At 31.2% G+C, this 18,576-nt stretch overlaps 2 protein-coding genes across 3 annotated transcripts in view; one reads left to right on the top strand and one right to left on the bottom strand.

The window, feature by feature from the left end:
* The window catches only part of LOC127836423 (E3 ubiquitin-protein ligase TRIM33-like), a 41,358-nt gene extending 23,195 nt beyond the window's left edge, over window positions 1-18,163 (bottom strand). The window contains exon 1 of one of the 2 annotated variants that reach the window (XM_052363062.1): window positions 18,034-18,160. The gene's annotated coding sequence lies outside the window, so the exon portion shown is untranslated. Of the gene's footprint in view, window positions 1-18,033 lie in introns of both variants that reach the window. The other variant, XM_052363061.1, reaches the window with a different exon arrangement.
* LOC127835550 (kyphoscoliosis peptidase-like) overlaps window positions 1-18,576 on the top strand; it is a 143,513-nt gene that overhangs the window by 85,821 nt on the left and 39,116 nt on the right. The gene's annotated exons all lie outside the window — the stretch shown is intronic.

The following is an 18,576-nucleotide window of genomic DNA, read 5'->3' on the forward strand; positions in this document are numbered from 1 at the left end:
TTCACAATACCCATTGACTGTGTTTTGTTGTTTGACAAAACATTTTTAAAAGGATAAAAAACAAACAAAGAAATGTTCATTCACATAGAAAAACAAATTTTGCTTTCGTGTTCGCTGTGTCGTCTGCACTGAGCAAGGTATAGCGTCCATGACCTTAATTTATGGAAGACATAACTGCAAATATCTTTGATCTTCATCAGTTTTTTTGCCAAAAATTATCTATTTTAATTAGTATTGAATTCAGTATGAAGATGGCTGGTCTTCTGATAAACAATAATTGTAATCAGGCTTACTGTATAAATTAATCATGTTAAAATTGACAGAAACCAGCTTTTTATGGCTTTGTAATTTTAACTAAAATCTACCAATTTATCGCTACTTACAAATAATGTTTGAAATTAGCTGGAAACGATTTTCATTACGCAAATATAATGATCATGAATTAAATATGTACAAGGTATGTACCTGTACAAGGTACATATTTAAGTATAAAGAATAGGCAATACATATTCTCATTTTTTTCTATCTATAATGAATAGGCAATAAATAGTGCTTGATTTATTTCTATTTATAATGAATAGGCAATAAATAATGCTCTATTTCTTATTATCTATAATGAATTGGCAATAAATAGTGCTTGTCTTATTTCTATCTATAGTGAATTGGCAATAAATAGTACTAAACATTTTTCTGTTACAATGGATTGGCAATAAAGAGTACTCTATGTATTTGCTTTCTCAAATAAATTGTACAGAAATCGGGCCTTTATAATGAGTTGACAACAAATAGGGTTAGGGCTTTCACTGAAGAAACCAATTTATTGCTTATTCGTTAAATGAATTGTCAATAAAAGGGGCTAATGATTTGTATTTCTCAGATTTATTACCAATTTATTGACAATTTTGGAACAATTTGCTAAAGATTTTTTTTGTTTGGAAATCAGGTAACATACCAATACTTTTCTGGGCTACTTGATGCACCAGTATTAACTTATGAACCTACCAATACTTTTCTGGGCTACTTGATTCACCAGTATTAACTTATGAACCTACCAATACTTTTCTGGGCTACTTGATTCACCAGTATTAACTTATGAACCTACTAATACTTTTTTGGGCTACTTGATTCACCAGAATTAACTTATGAACCTACCAATACTTTTCTGGGCAACTTGATTCACAAGTATTAACTTATGAACCTACCAATACTTTTCTGGGCTACTTGATTCACCAGTATTAACTTATGAACCTACCAATACTTTTCTGGGCTACTTGATTCACCAGTATTAACTTTTGAACCTACCAATACTTTTCTGGGCTACTTGATTCACCAGTATTATCTTATGAACCTACCAATACTTTTTTTGGCTTCTTGATTCACCAGTATGAGCTTCTTATATGATGAAGTTATCATACTTGAGTCACTAACTGACAATTTCTGTACAACTAGAAATTGGAGGAGAATGGCATTGAAATAATTCCATGACCAATCACCATGCAAGTTATCTGAACGGTCCAGAAAACAAACCAGCTATCGGATATCCTCTGGTTTTCATAACATAAAAAGTTTCTGGTAAAAAAAATGATAAAGCAATTATATTACCAAGGAACTTTAGGAAGCACATGGAATCTTATTGAATATAAATATATTATTTTATCAATTAAAATATGCTAAGACAGGGTTGTTTGCATACTCTAAGTCAGATGTTATCTCTCCAATTCCTGACACATGACCAGGTGTGGTACTTCCTTGTGACACAAATGACAGACCAGGACCCGGCGGGGGCTGATGACCGTGCATAGGTAAAGAGTTTGTTGTTCTAACATTATGCTGATCAGTCAAACTTGCCATAGTTTAGCCGGCACGTCTTCCTAAATACCTTTAAAAGAATGTTTGTTTTAGAATATAAAATTGATCACATATCAATTTAAAGAAACAACAAAATTGATGTTAAAATCAGGGAATAAACTGTATAATCATATAATCATATCATGATAATTGATTACATAATATAACATATACATTTGCATACCAGTATATTTTATAATATAATATATACCGAATAAATTCATCATTCATAATTCATCATTTATCATTAATTTCATGCTTCATTTGACTCGTGTTGGAGTGTTCCTTATAAGTTATAACGAATTCATTAAATTGATACGAACATCTTGGCATAGGGGCATAAAGGCTAATTTTAAAACGCGCAATGAACAAATTATGTTATCAGTGCTTATCTGGTTTCGTTGCAGAGTAAAATATCCATACAATAAAACTAAATACCTATCCAAACTTTTGCTAAAATTCCTGTGTAAACAGGCAACACTTGCCAAAAACTAAACGTAGCTTCTAAAATATGACTTACAATTCGTGTGTTTAAGCTATTACCCTGTCTTCGTCTCTTCCAACGATACTCCTATGGTTCTGCAAACACTCAGTCTTGTCGCCAAGATTGAATAAATTCGAGCGATGTCGCTGGCTCCGGCTTTTGTTTCTCTTTTTATATTTTCGATCACAAAAATGAGATGCATTGTTTGTAAACCAAAAGCCGATAAGCGCAGCGCGCATGCGCTGGCTGCATTCTGGTATACTAGTTGGGATCCCATTCACAATTTCTGACTAAAAATAACTCATTTCGCGTCTGAGACTCTTTATAATTTTCAGGTTTTCAAATCGTCAAAAGTTGCATTTAATGGAAAGTTTAGAGCATGGAAACAATTTGGTATTTTTTTTTAAAGCAAATATCATAACTACAATGAAAATTTGCAAATCCGAAACATTTTTTTTCAATTTTGTCAATTTATCAAAGTGTGAACAAGTCCCTTTAAAGTGCGTTTGGAATTTATGATTTTTTATAAGAACTGTGTGAATACGTTACTTGATCTTTAAAGCGTATGATTCACATATTTTAAAGGGCTTTTATTGAAATCTTTATGTCATTTGGGTACTCTTGTTTAACATGATGACATTATATTTGCAGGATGCATACATGTTGTCGAGTAATTATTCTGATAGCTTGTTGTTGTTTTGTATTCAACTAAAAATGTAAATAATTGAATATTGGTGTCTTCTTCATTAGGTAAGCACATCATCCAAATGACATTATACAGAATAGTACATAACGACGTTTAATTGATAATTATATAGTTGATACAACATTATAATATACCCATACTATTACAATCATTATGATTCTCATACATCTACAGCTCTTCATCTCCGCAAATTTAACTCTTTACACCAATTAGTAGCTTTATTTTATACACCAAGCATTTCACAAAATATTAAAATATTAAATAATTTTAACATTAGGCGAATAATTCATTTGCTGTAAACAATTTTTTACAACTACATGTACTTTGCTCGACCGTTTCGTATTAAAACACTTCATAGTTTTCAAATAATAATTGATGTGTACGATTTTCAAAACTGTATTTACAATAAGGATACACGTTCGTTGTATAGTTTACGCTGATTTTTATTTGTATAAACTTGGCAAGAACTTTAGCCAGGAACGCGTTCAAATCGTCTATATGTTTACAAACAGATAATTTTGACGTTAAACATTTCACTTCATCAAAACATGCAGACGTTTTAGCATCATATGATTTATTCAGGTGTCATAAACATTTTTGACAACACAATATAGTTATCATTGCTCCATATTTTCGCATTACAAACGCTTTATACATTTCATAACATTTACAAAACTGTACTAAAAACAAAGCTCCTGGTTCGTTGTTAAAATAACGCTGATTTATAGAAACCTTGCAAGAACTTTTTCGTATTACTTTCTGGAACAGGTGAACCCATTTTAGACCAAACTATTCAATACCACTGCCCTGTTTTTGTTACATTAAAATTCATTTAACCTTTACGTAAAACGTTCTATCGACATATCTGGCGATACGACATTGGCGATTATTTCAAACTTCGACAACTAATGACAGATACTAATTGGGGTCTTCTTAAATGCGAAAATGTTGATATTTATGCAGAAAATATTACGAAGACAATTTTACAAATTGCTGGCTCATGTATTCTTAACAAAAATGTATGTATACGTTCTCGTGATCTCCCCTGGCTAAATAATATTATAAAGAACAAGAAATATCTTATAAAAAGATATACGGCGTTGATTGTGGTCGATGTTTATGAACGATCAAAAGTTATCCCTATGAGATAAAAAGTAGCGGATGCCTTTTTTCAGCGCAGTTCTTAGCTACATCATAAGCAAATCAATTACGGGGTGTTGCGCCAGATTTCGTGGCTTATTTTGCTTTATGTGATATTATTACTCAGATATCTATATTTACAGAATAGAAAAACACAAGAAACATGAAAATAAACGAGTGCATATAGGTCAGCCGGCAATACTCGAATCTTATTTAATTGCATAATTATAGTATGGTGAATCATTGTGCTCAAGCTTAATAAACTGGTCTAAATGGATAAATATTTCTAATTAATTTTATCAAAATTGGTCATTATCATGCAAATGTTGAAACCATATTAAAAATCGATGATTGACATACCACAATAATATCGCCGAATATCTTTATTTAGTATCTTTCTGATCAAAACAGACTTCAAGTGCACAAAGTTTACGAGACGGCGTTTATATAAAGATTTCTGCAACTGACCGCAAACTGACCTTGATACCTTGCGGATTGGAATGCAATGCATTACAGTCACTACGTTATTGTCAGTAAGACCGGTGTAACACAATGATCGCAACCCCTTCTGCGAACTCCGGTGATGAACTGTATATAAACTCTGACTTTCACAAATGGCCGCGAATTGACCCGAAACCTCGCGAGTTGAAATGCAATGCAAGTAAGTACTAAATATGACAACATAGCCTTTAGTATAAACGCTTTTGTGATGGTAATTCTCTGAAAATAAAAGGTGAACGCACAAACTGTATTTATGTCGAAAGTTGATTGTAAAACTGTTCTATATATTGAGCCTTTTCATTAGAGATAAAATTGTTTCATGCAGTAAAACAGTGTTACAAAGACGCGGATATGTTTCCAATGTTCTGGTGTTATACTCAAATCAGCCAATGGAATAAATGAAGTGTATTCATTCGTACCTAGCCGCGGGAAATTTTATTTGAGTATTATTGGACACTTACAAAGGTCAAGTCGATGTGAAAAGCTGGCGAAAGCGTCTATACAGAAAGGCCAAGCAACTAAATAGCGATATGCATTGGTTAAATTTTCGTCGTGTCAGGAATGAAGTCGTTTTACTTCTACGTCACTCAAAAAATGAATACTTTAACAATATTGCACGTAAACTGAAGTCATCTGACCTTTGCGCAAAAGACTGGTGGAAAACACTTCGAACATTTATTCCTACTAACAGAAACAATTCAATTCCACCTCTTTTCGACGAACAATTAGGTATCTTTGTAGCAAATGACTCCTGTAAAGCCAATATGCTAAACAGGTATTTTGCAAACCAATGTTCAATTGACGAAAGCAACCACGAACTACCAATAATCAACAATTCAAACGCTAACACTCATCAGAATATTCATATTACACGGGAAGAAGTAACTGACTCAATCAAATGTCTTAACTTAGGCAAAGCATCTGGTCCTGATGGAATTGATAATCGTATCCTCAAAGAAGCAATGCATCAATTAAGCTACCCATTGTGTGATCTTTTTAACTCTTGTCTTAATACTCACAAAATGCCTTCTTGTTGGAAAATTGCTAATGTGTGTCCGATTTTAAAAAGGGAGATCCAGCGAAAGCGTCCAATTATCGACCAATATCATTGCTAAATACTATTGAGAAGGTCTTTGAGAGGATATTGCATAAACACATTTTTAATTTTCTTCGAGATAATTCATTCTTTGCGCCCACTCAATCTGGCTTCTTGCCTGGTGATTCGACTGTTAATCAGCTTACATATATTTATAATACTTTTTGCAGAGCACTAGACAATGGCCTTGAGGTCAGAGTAATCTTTTTTGATATTAGTAAAGCTTTTGATAAAGTATGGCATAAAGGTGTATTATACAAACTACACCAAGCAGGCATTCGTGGAAATATATTATCTTTTTTGACTAATTATCTTTCTAATCGCAAACAAAAAGTAATCCTACCGGGAGCGCACTCAATCCCTATTGAAATTCTCGCCGGTGTCCCTCAAGGTTCTATTCTAGGTCCACGTATGTTTCTTGTGTATATAAATGATATTATTGCTGATATACAAGCACATATACATCTGTTTGCTGACGACACTAGTCTGTTTATGGTCGTAAATTCGCCAAACGAATCTGCAGTCGTTTTGCAATCAGCCATTGATAAAATATCCAGTTGGGCTGACAAATGGTTGGTATGTTTTAACCCCTCAAAATCCGAATCAATGCTTATATCTCGAAAACTAAATAAACCATCTTATCCACCATTGACCATGCATAACGTGAATATACCCATCGTTGATGTCCATAAACACTTAGGTGTTTTTATCTCTAATGACTGCACTTTGCATGCTCATATTTCATACATAAAGGGAAAGGCATGGACACGCGTTCATATAATGCGTCGGTTAAAATCAATGCTTGATAGAATAACTCTCGAGAAAATATATTTTTCTTTTATAAGACCAATCCTTGAGTACTCAGACGCTGTATATGATAATTGTACGCAATATGAAAAAGATGACCTAGAAAAAATCCAAACCGAAGCCGCGCGTATAACATCTGGATGCACACGCTTAGTCTCAATAGAAGAACTTTATAATGAACTAGGCTGGGAAACTATCAGCCAACGAAGACGCAAACACAAATTAATATTAATGTATAAAATGAACTCTAGTAATGTACCAAACTATTTGCAATCCCTTTTACCCGCTACAGTTGGATCGTTTAGCAATTACTCATTAAGAAATTCGTCACATCTCCAAACTATTCAAGCGCGAACGTCACTATACTCAAATTCGTTTTTACCATCCACTGTTTGTGAATGGATTAATCTTCCCGATGAAATAAAAAACGCCGAATCGATAAATTCCTTCAAAAGTCAAATTAACATAGATCGACAGACTCCGAATCCATTATTTTCATACGGTGAAAGACGCTCTCAAATGCTACACACGCGCTTACGAACAAAGTGTAGCGCCTTAAACGAACACCTTTTCCGACGCAATATTGTTGCATCCCCGTTATGTCTATGCGGACTTCATGAAACAACGTCGCATTACTTTCTTGAATGCACTCGGTATGTAAATATTCGTGGCGAATTTCTGAACTCAATATCCGCATACTCCGTTCCTTGCATTGAAACTATTCTATATGGAGACAACAATTGTGACTACTTAACGAATACTAAAATAGCCGATGCAGTGCATGCATTTATTATTAAAAGTAAGCGATTTGATTCGTAATATGCTACAGAACTCTCTCTCTCTCTCTCTCTCTCCTCCCCCCTCTCTCTCTCTCTCTCTCTCTTTCTCTCATACACATCCCAAATGTCGACTTATTGCCTGTTTCTCACAAAAGAAACTATACTCGTAGTTTATTTTTCTCCATACCCTTAACATTGTTTATTATTTAAAATCCATGTATGTCCGTCTAGCAACATGAAACTGTATTTGTATAGGAAGAAGAACAAAATAAGACATCGTCTTTCGTTCTAATCCTATTCAAGCATGTTCTTATAATAAATGTTGTGTCATATTCTTTATAAAACAATGTACATTCTTTGAAATAAATATGTTTAAACTAAGAACTTTTTTATACGGTAAATTTTATTTCACTTCAATTCATTACAAAATTAATTATTAATTTACATGTCAATTTGTTAGTATATACTAGGGTTCCTTTAACAATATAACTTGCTTGACATAATTAATAGGTATGGCTATAATAGAGGTAAATAAAATCTATGCATACAATTATATAGATTCAAACATGCATACACACAAACACACACAGAGACGTACAAAAATGCCATGTTATGATAGTTTGGAGTTTGGACAGAAAAATATATATTTAAACAGACAGTAATGGTATTAAACATTTAAAGCAAAAACAATACAAAATACACTAAGATTATTCTTGATCTACAAATAGCTTTACAACTGCCCAGTTCAGTAGTTCCTTTTCTTGATATTTTGTTTTAGCTTGAATTTCCCATGCTAAGCAAAGGTTGTTGTTCAGCCCTCTTATTGAAGGAAGTAAATGTTTTCTCTTGCATTCAAATATATACTTTTTAATTTCTAGGATAAGGATATTGATATCAGTCATGTCATTGCTTGTACTCCCAAATAGGATTGTTTAACATGAAATCTCTGTATATTTTTGCACATTATGTAATCCTAAAAATTCTACAACTTAATTTACAATTCACTTGGTAAAAATAGTCCCAGAATATGTGTAATATGGTTTCTTCATTTTCCTTACAGAAGCAACATAAATTGTCATTAACAATATTCACATTATAAAGCAAAGTTTTGGTTTCTTAAATTCTGTGAATAATTCTTGTCTGAAACCAATGAGTGTATGTGTCTCTAGATATAGTAAAAGTAACTTTATGCAATTTTTACCATTCAATGTTATTAAAAAGTGTATTCCATTTTGAATGGCATGTGGGTACATCTGTATTATAGCTTAAACATTTATAAACAAGTTTATTTTGATAATGACCCAATACTATGTTATTTAAGCAAAATGATATACATGCACATTGTATACTGGGCTTTCTCATAACTCAAAATCCTGATAATCTGATAAATGCCTTCACAGTTCTGATTAAGCCTTCATAAAATAAGAAGTTAATTTTAGCACCAATCAGATTTTCTAATACAACTGTTTTAAAAACTCCCCAGAAGTGCATACTATATCTCTTACATATCTTATTCCCCTGTCATACATATTTTTATTATATATAAAATGCATACATATCTTGAAATTGTGGTTGTAAAATAAAGGCATATCAAGGATATGTTCACAATTACTGATATTTTGTTTATTAATATACTCAATATAGAAAGTAATGACATCTCTTTACAAACAATTTGTTTAACCTATCATAATTTGTTCTATGTAACATTTTCCTAAATTAAACATTTTCTACATATCAAACATGGAATACACCAGTTGGAAACATTTTCCATTGCTTGATACAATTTTTCTTAACCATGTCATTTTCATTGTTTTTTTCAAAAGTATATATATCAGTCATGGCCACTCCTCCATCATCATATGATTTAACAGCAATAGAATGTATAATTTTTGCTGGCCCATCCCATACAAAATTTGAAAACAGGCTATATATCTGTTTTAATACTTTTTCTCCTGGGCTAGAAAGAGCTATAATCAGGTGTGTAAAAAAGGGAAATAAGAGTGTTTTAACAACAGTTATCTTCCCTAGGGGTGTTAGAGTTCTCCTTTTCCAAGAAATTATAATATTGTGCAACTTTTCAAGTTTACTGGAGAAGTTTATGTCTATCATTTTCTTTAAGTCAACATCATATAATATTCCTAAAACTTTAAAGTTAGTTGTGCCCCATACTGGTTTATATTTAGTTTTTAATGATTGTATACTGAACTTTTTGGAACCAATCCATAAAAGAATTGATTTGTCATAATTAATTTTTAATCCAGAACAAATGGCAAAGTTATTTAACAGATAAAGGATAGCATTAAGGGAGACATTGGTGCCATCTAGAAATAGAGATATATCATCTGCAAACTGAGAAATGTATTCGATATTTTGTATCACTATCCCTTTAATTGCATTACAATTTCTTATTTTAATTGCCAACATTTCAGCACAGAAAATACATATGTACGAACTTATTGGGTCTCCTTGTCGGCAGCCTCTTTCAATTGTAATATATTCTGATAAAAAACCCATTGATTTGAATTGCCGTTAAGGTATTATGTAGGAAAAGGGAAATCCATTTTTTAACGTTGTACCAAAATTAAAATAATCTAATGTTTTTTTCTATAACATCAAACTCAAGGGTATCGAATGCCTTTTCAAAGTCAATGGTCATCAAGAGTCCAGGGAGATAATTATCTTCTGTATATTTCATAATGTCATATAATAGTCTGGTATTCTCCCCAATATATCTACCTTTAATAAATCCTGTCTGATCTTAAGAAATACGAGTATCAAGGACAGTTTGTAATCTATTTGCAATAGTCCCAGATGAAAGCTTGTAAACGACATTTAAAAGCGTTAGTGGCCTTAGGTTTTTCAGAAAATGTCGGGGTTTATTATTTTTAGGTATACATGTGATTATACCTTGTTTTTGAGTTACTGACATGGTTCCAGAGGTAAAACCATAATTAAGACTCCTCACTATAAAGTGACCTAGATCTTTCCAAAAGACTAAAAAATTCTGCGGTGAAACCATCTGATCCAGGGCTTTTTTCATGCTTCATATTTTTTAAAGTGACTGATATTTCCTTAAGTGTTAGTAATCCTTCCAATGATTGATATTGTGCAGTGCTCTATTTAGTAGTGTTTATGTCTTTAAGGTCATCATGTACAGTGTACGAGTCATTGAAAATAGACTTTGTATACATTTTTATGTAGAATCGGGCTGTTTGTTTTAAAATACTTTGATTGTCAAGTAGCCGATGACCTTCATCGTTTTCAATAAAAGGGATGTTTTTACTAGTAGCATATTGAGATTCTAAGTTACAAAAGTAATTTGAGGATTTTTCACTTCATCAATCCATTTCGCCTTTGCTTTAATAAAAGCCCCTTTCAATTTCATGTTTCAAATGTTTAAAAGTTCTTGATGCAAAATATTGAGTTGTTCAATGTTATAATTCGTTATTTTTTTGTATTGTCTTTAATTGCTTTTAAAATATGATCTTCTCTCTCTTCTCTCTTTTTCGATTTAAAGCTTGAATATGATACGTTTTTACCTCTGATTTCCATCAATAAAGTTTCTAGAAACAGTTGATCATTGATAGTAAACTGTATTAAGTCATTATCTATAGTATTAAAAAGTTCAATATTATATACAGAAAAGGCATATTGCTGCCTAACTTCTTTAATTTTTTGCTTTATGCAATGAAGAAATCTTTGGTCATAAAGTAATGAGTTATTAAATTTCCACAGGCCTTTTCCATGTTCTATTTTTTTTTTTTTTTTTTTTATTCAATATAATACATACAATGTATACATATATATGATCATACAACATAGTGATTGTACAAAGCAATAAATTCAGACATGTTATACAAGATATGCTAATATATATATTTTTTTAAAGAGAAAAGAAATGAATAACTGAAGAATAGTTATGAAAAATGATGAGTTGTATAAAGTCGGAAGAAAGAATACTGGACTTGTGTGTTTTGTTGAACATTCACAATGATCTTATAAGATTGAAAAAAAATATATATATTTTAGAAAGATAAACTAACATTAGAGTGAATTGTATATGAGCGGACAAACATTATGAGAATTTAATCCGATTCCATTTTTGTTCAAGGATTTGTAATCTGTCATTACTGAGGGCTATTTCTTTCTCAATTTGGATTTTTAGTTTAAGACTATGGACAAAACAATTAAAGTTTGGTACTTGTTTTTTGTACTTCATAATAAAGATAAAATATTTCATCATTATAAGAATAAAATTCACAATATTATTACAGTCTATTGATTTCAATGTGTTAATTCCGAAACTTACATTTAAGAAAGATAGTTTAACGTTTAGTTGCTGTTGTTCAAGAAAAGATGCTAATTGATTCCAAATAGGCTGGATGTGTTTGCACTCCCAAAAAAGATGTTCTATAGTTTCGATGTTTTCACTGCAGAAATCACACAGATTTGAATTAGATAATTTGCATTTAAAGAGATATTTATTTGTAGCTATAATTCTATGGATGTATTTATATTGAAAATTTCTCAGTGTGCTTTCAACAGTTGCTTTATATGGCATGGTAAATATGTGTTTCCAATTAAGTTCATGTTCTCCGAAAAGGACTTGCCATTTATTTTGGATTTTGGAGTTTTCTGTAGGGTTTTTAATTTGTAGTGTGTACAATATTTTATTTGTTTTGTTTTTTCTTCCAAGTATGTTTTCTACGAATTTTGTTTGAGTACATGGTGTATTATTTGTATTGATTTCAGATTTAATATGTATGGGTATGCTTTTGATTAGTGTGTAATACTTCAGGAAATTATTTAAAGGTATTCCGTATATGTAGCATATATCATCAAAAGAGTAAAAATCCTTAATTCTGAAGTCATATAATTGGTCGACATATTTAATGCTTCGTTCAAACCAATCTTTATAGAAAAACGTCTTATTGTTTGAAGTTATGTCTTTATTGTTCCATAAAATAGTTTTACTGCTGGTTTTGGTTTCAAGTTTATGAGTGACATCACTCCATGCTGATAGAACATCAGACAGAAATATGTTTTCGTTTGCAATTTCATGTAAGATAGTATTGCTGATGTTACATTCAAAGAGTAAGGAGTCACCATATTTTTTTAGGATTTTCTGGTAGAATAATTTCCATTTACTCGTATTGGAATTATCTAGGTATCTTTTAACCCAGCTGCATTTGATTGCCTTCACGAATGAGTCAATGTTCGTTAATTGGATACCTCCATTTTCTACGGATTGAATTAACTGAGTTCGTTTTATTTTATCAGGCTTACCGTCCCATATGAAATTAAATATTGCTGATTTTATATCGTCAATAACATCATTTGGTGGATTTGGGAGAACTGTTAATACATAAATTAATTTAGGAAGTGCAAACGTTTTCAATACTGTGTTTTTTCCGATTAGTGTAAGTTTACGGTGATGCCATGATTTTAAGCAGTTTTTAAAATTCTGCAATTTAGGAAGTATGTTTTTAAGAACTGTATCATTTTCATTATTTGTGAAAGTAATTCCTAACGTTGTGGCTTCATTGGATGTCCAATTAAATTTCATTTCTTTTTGATATTGGACATTACTTTGTTTTAATTTACCTACTCGTAGCACAGTACATTTACTTTTGTTTAGTTTAAGACCCGATATCATTCCGTAAAGGGTTAACGACTCTATGAGGTTATGGAAAGAATCGTAATTGTCGTTTAAAAAATAAGTTGCATCGTCAGCAAATAGGGACTGTTTGATTTCTTCGTCAGGTTCTAGTGATATGCCTTTTATGTGTTTATTTGATTGAATGTGATGTGATAGATACTCGATGCAAATAATAAATAGCGATGATGAGAGTGGACATCCTTGTCGAACCCCTCGTTCGATGTTAAAACTGTTTGAAAAGAAGCCATTGTTAATGATTATACTGTTAATATCGGTATAGAATAGTTTGACCCATTGAATGAGACTTTCACCAAAGTTCATATTTTCTAAGCAAGACAACATAAATGAGTGATCAAGCGAATCGAATGCCTTTTCAAAGTCTGCAAAGAATATTAGACCAGGATTATTTGAATTGTTGAAATAGTTTATGCATTCTTGGATAAGACGAACGTTTTCACCAATGTAACGTCCTTTTATGAAACCAGATTGAGATTTTGAAATGATTGATGGTAATATTTTTTTAATTCTGTTTGCTATACTTTTAGTTGCAATTTTATAATCATTGTTTAGTAAACTAATTGGGCGCCAGTTCGATAAGGATTCTAAGTTTTTTCCAGGTTTTGGAATGAGTGATATTATACCTTGTTTTTGAAGCGTAGTTAAGTTTTTATTATTATATGAATAGTTTAGTGAATTAATTAAATGTGTTTTGATATCATTCCAAAATATTTTATAAAACTCAATGGTGATACCATCAGAACCTGGACTTTTGTTATTTTGCATTTCTTTTAGTGCTAATCCACATTCATATTCATTTAGTAATCCGTCACACAATAGTTTTTCTTCTTGATTTAAAGCGTGTTGTGTATTTTTAAAAAGGGTGTTATTTTCAACATTTTTTCGTTTATAGAGGGTTTCGAAAATGTTCCATGTTCTATTTTGCTAAAGTTTAATTCAAAGGTTATAGGGGAGAGGTCTGATCTGTAGCTTGCATGTATGTCCGATTTTCTCATAAACTGATGAAAATCATTAGTAGTTAAAAAGAAGTCTAATCTGTCTTGTTGGACGGTAGTAGGCTTTCGTCAAGTAAAACATTTTGCGTTACCGTTCTTGACCCTAAAAGTGTCTATTAGCTTTTTGTCACTGATAACAGAAGATAATAATTCCCTTAGCTTCTTATTATTATTAAAAGTTTTATAGTTGGCAACTTGGCATAATCAATATTCACATCAAGTACCAAATTGAAGTCTCTACATAATACATATGAATCGTTTCCTATGGTCTCTATTATATTGAAAAGTGTACTATAGAACAAAGGAGTATCATTGTTAGGTCCCTAAAGAGTGCACAGAGTAAATATATGGTGACCTATTGTTAAGTCTAGGATTAATAAATTTCCTTTGGTATCTTTTTCTTGTTTATGCACTTTAAAAGACATGTTCGCTAAACACTTATTAAATAAAATACGTACTCCGCTTGAATTAGAAGTGCCGAAACTAAAATAGCATTCACCACCCTATTGTGAGTAAATCTGTTTTTTCATTGAAGAAATAAAATGACAATCTTGCAGATAATATGTATGGACATTAAGACTTTTCAGATATTCAAAAACATCAGATCTTTTAGAAACATCATTCAGACCACGACAGTTGTATGATACAATTTTTACATTATCCATTCTTATTATAAACGATTACATTTTCGTTGCAACACCACATATATAAAATAGCATTCTCATTTATTGCAGTCAATACACAATTCATGTTATATTTTTCCAAACAAACAAACAAAAAGGCATTGAAAATTTAACACAAACATACAATATAACAAGAACAGTAAACATAAAATATAACAAAAACACAACAGTAGGTCAAATAGTAAGATAAATTGCCCTTCATATTAGACAATATGGTCTGGTTGCTAAACTATTCGAAATGCAATTTTTAAATATAAAAATAGAAACATTAGCAAGTGTAGCAGTTATCATTTTCACTTCTCTGTCTATAGAAAATTTTATTCATAAGGCTTTTTAAACAATTTTACTATCAGAGGCTATTGAATAACAGCAGAATGTAAAATATTGGCACAAAAATAAAATAAAATAGATAAACACTTTCTACCATTGCTTTAACAGCTGATATTATATAGTAGCATTCCTTTAAGCAATTTCGAACAAACAAAAAAGGACAAATGAGCCGTGTAAAAAACAAGAGGGGCGATTTTTTGAGACAGATAAATACGTACAATTATGTTTGACTTGCAGAAACAAGCAAAATCAACGAGTTGAGTGTATTTTATCAACCGATAAATTTTTATGAAACAGATAACTACGTACACTTAATTTTAGCTCGTAGAAATAGTCCATATGAAAGAGTTGAGCATGTATTTCATGAGTCAGAATGAATGATGCTTATTATACATGGCACACATTTCCTAACAGTGAAAAAATGCAATTCTAAAGATAAATATTCAATAAATAAAAAAACTGATCAATTAATTATCTACTATCTGTCTATTCTGAATAATTACTCAAGTTTGCCATGTCCACTCTTTGTTAAACTGCAGAGTACAGTTATTCACGGAGACCATGAGAAGCTTCAGAAAATCAGCCGTGTGTTTATATAAAGAGTGACCTTTAGATAAAGATCTATGTATTACAAGTACATTTACTCGTAATAACACTGACACTTTCACGAGAAAATACAGGTCTTTAAACATGTTTGGATAGCTAAGAAATAAATAAGAGTAAAATATAAAATAAGCAAAATATTAAAGCAATCGGATTGTTATTTAAAAGTGTGTGTAATTAGATCTTTTTAATTGGTACATTTAACATTTCATTTTAGAGCTTAAACATAATATGCATTAAAAATATAAACATCAGCAAGAGATTTAGCACAATATTAGAGTTGAGGTAATATCAAATCATTATAATATGTAGCAATCACATTATGTCATATGATATATTTAAATATTGTCTACTTAAGGATGATAAAATCAGTAGAAATATGCAGCAGCTAAGTTGAGAGACATATGTAATATGTAATATGTCATAACAGAATGTTAACACACCTTTAAGATCTGTATTTTTGCAAACATCTCAAGTTATTGAAATACATTTGCAAATATCTTAACTGCATAAAAGACAGTTTTTCTTGCAGTTTGTGTCGATATCTGAAGGTATAAGAAGGAATCATTGAATACGTCTGAAATCGGTGTCAAAATTTCATCTTGCCTGATACATTGCCATATACAGGGTGCAAGATCACGTGACTTTTTGGGGTTCCACTTTTTAACTTCAATATATTTAACACGACGGTAAGCTGTGCTGTATTTCAAATAACTTTAAAAAAAAGTTTTCTAAAGAAATTCCACTAGTGCATAAAAGACAGATTTGTATGCTGCTTATGGCAATGTGAAAACAAATTCATCAGAATTACTTTATTTAATAAGCATGTGTTCTTGTTCAAAAAATTCTTAACTGGCCGGTTATGTTTCACGCAACGTAAAGTTTTGTCACCGATTTCAGACGTATTCAAGGATTTATTCTTATATTTTGAAATATCGGCACAAACTGCAAGAAAAACTGTCTTTTATGCACTATAGATTTTTGCAAATGTATTTCAATAACTTGAGACATTTGCAAAAATAAAGTTCTTAACGGTGTGATTACACTCTGTCCAGCCCGTGTGTAAACCCCTGAAAACCCCGTTGATTCTGCACCCTGGTATATATGAATCAAGTAAAAATAGAATTTTTGAACAAAAACACATGCTTAATATAAGACAAAGTAATTCTGGTGCATTTCACATTGCCATAAGCTGCTTAAAAATCTGTCTTCTATGCACTAGTCGACATTCTTAAGAAAAATTGTTTTTAAAAGTATTTTATTTGTATCCTTAATTGATAAGAACATGTTATAAACGTACCGGGCATGACCCTTGTTCAGGATTACACCAAGGGGATCGACTCAAATTTCTAAACACGTCTTTTACGTCACTACTTATCAGAGACGTACATATATCTGCCTTTTAAATAGCAAACACAACAATTACACAAAAACATATATTAGCATATGGTAATACAAAATATACAAGTGACTGATAATCAATTGAACACACCATATTATGATACAATATTTCCACAAATTAAATCAAGGAAAAGTAGTTTACATTTAAAGGGCAATAATTTGAAATAAGGGAGAAAACCTGTCCTATTACAGGTTAATTCGTTCATTGAAATTGATTGGGCAATACTATAACTTCGTTAATGAACATAAATGGAAAGAGTATTGCTGTTGCTATAGATGATATTGGAGAAAACGAGTGAAGCAGGCAGTCTCAGTGTTTGTCATAATGGTGCATACGATTGGCATGTTCACACAACCATAAACAGCTTTTGACAGTATAATCCTTATCTTATTACGAGTCCGTTTATTATAATTAAACAGAACATAATTTATCAAGAATAATGACAAGTTCAGTGTTCCTATATTTGTTATTTTACAAGAGTATCAGCCATACAACGGTAAAATTACATTTTGAAACAGTAACCTAAGCTTTATTACGGTGCATCTAAAATATATCGTAATAAATTAAAGTAACTCTCTCTCTGACAATATATTTAAAGCATAAACTGCTGCATATTAACAGTTTTGCGTTTTCCTTAAGTTGTGTTATTATTGGTTCTTAACGCTAATGGTAGATCGATATCGGTAAATACACAGCGAATATAATAACACGCCAATTAGAGTGTCTTGTTTACACAATAGTGTTTATATCTACTCATGTATGTTAATAAACGTTTTTAAACTTAAAAACGGGAACTCTGGCAAATCCTTTAAAATATTTACAAATGTTTTGTCAACTAACGATTGTTGTGCTATATACTTAGAAGAAACATTTGTTCTAAGAAACCAGATCTACATTAATCTGTATATTGTTATAATGTACCTTTAGTCAAACTTACTTTAAAACCAGTTATCTGCTTGAATCGTTAAAAAAGAATTCCTACTTTTCAAAGATCCAGATATATCGAATTTCGTTAATTTGACCATTCTAGCCTCTTCCTTCTCATCCGATAGGATTTTTTCAGGATCTTGCGGCAAAGCTTGGTGAGTATTAGTCTGACTCATCGAGGACGACGAAATCGAAAGAGGAAGTAAATTGCTCTGCTGATTAGGCCAATACTTTTTATCTTGTGTTTTCCGGTTTCCCTAGCCTATGTTTCGACCAAAGCAAGAACAACAACAACAACAACAACAACAACACCAACAACAACAACAACAAAAGTAACACTTGTGCATCCATTTATAGTTGTCAAACCGAATCGAAATATAATAGAACATCAACCAGTTAGGATATACAAAGGAGTGGAAAGTAATATAAATATTTTAACATATTTTGTTTGCTGAAATAATTATGTTAATAGTTTCAATCTTAGTTGTTGGTTTTAATTGTAATCTAATTTGTTTCAATAAGCTTACTTTAGCATCGTTTGTTTAAAAGTCTTTTGTTTGAAAATTAAAAACACTTTCTTTTGATTATTTTGTTGAAC

Source organism: Dreissena polymorpha, chromosome 6 (assembly GCF_020536995.1).
Source record: "Dreissena polymorpha isolate Duluth1 chromosome 6, UMN_Dpol_1.0, whole genome shotgun sequence".
Classification (NCBI taxonomy): Eukaryota; Metazoa; Mollusca; class Bivalvia; order Myida; family Dreissenidae; genus Dreissena; species Dreissena polymorpha.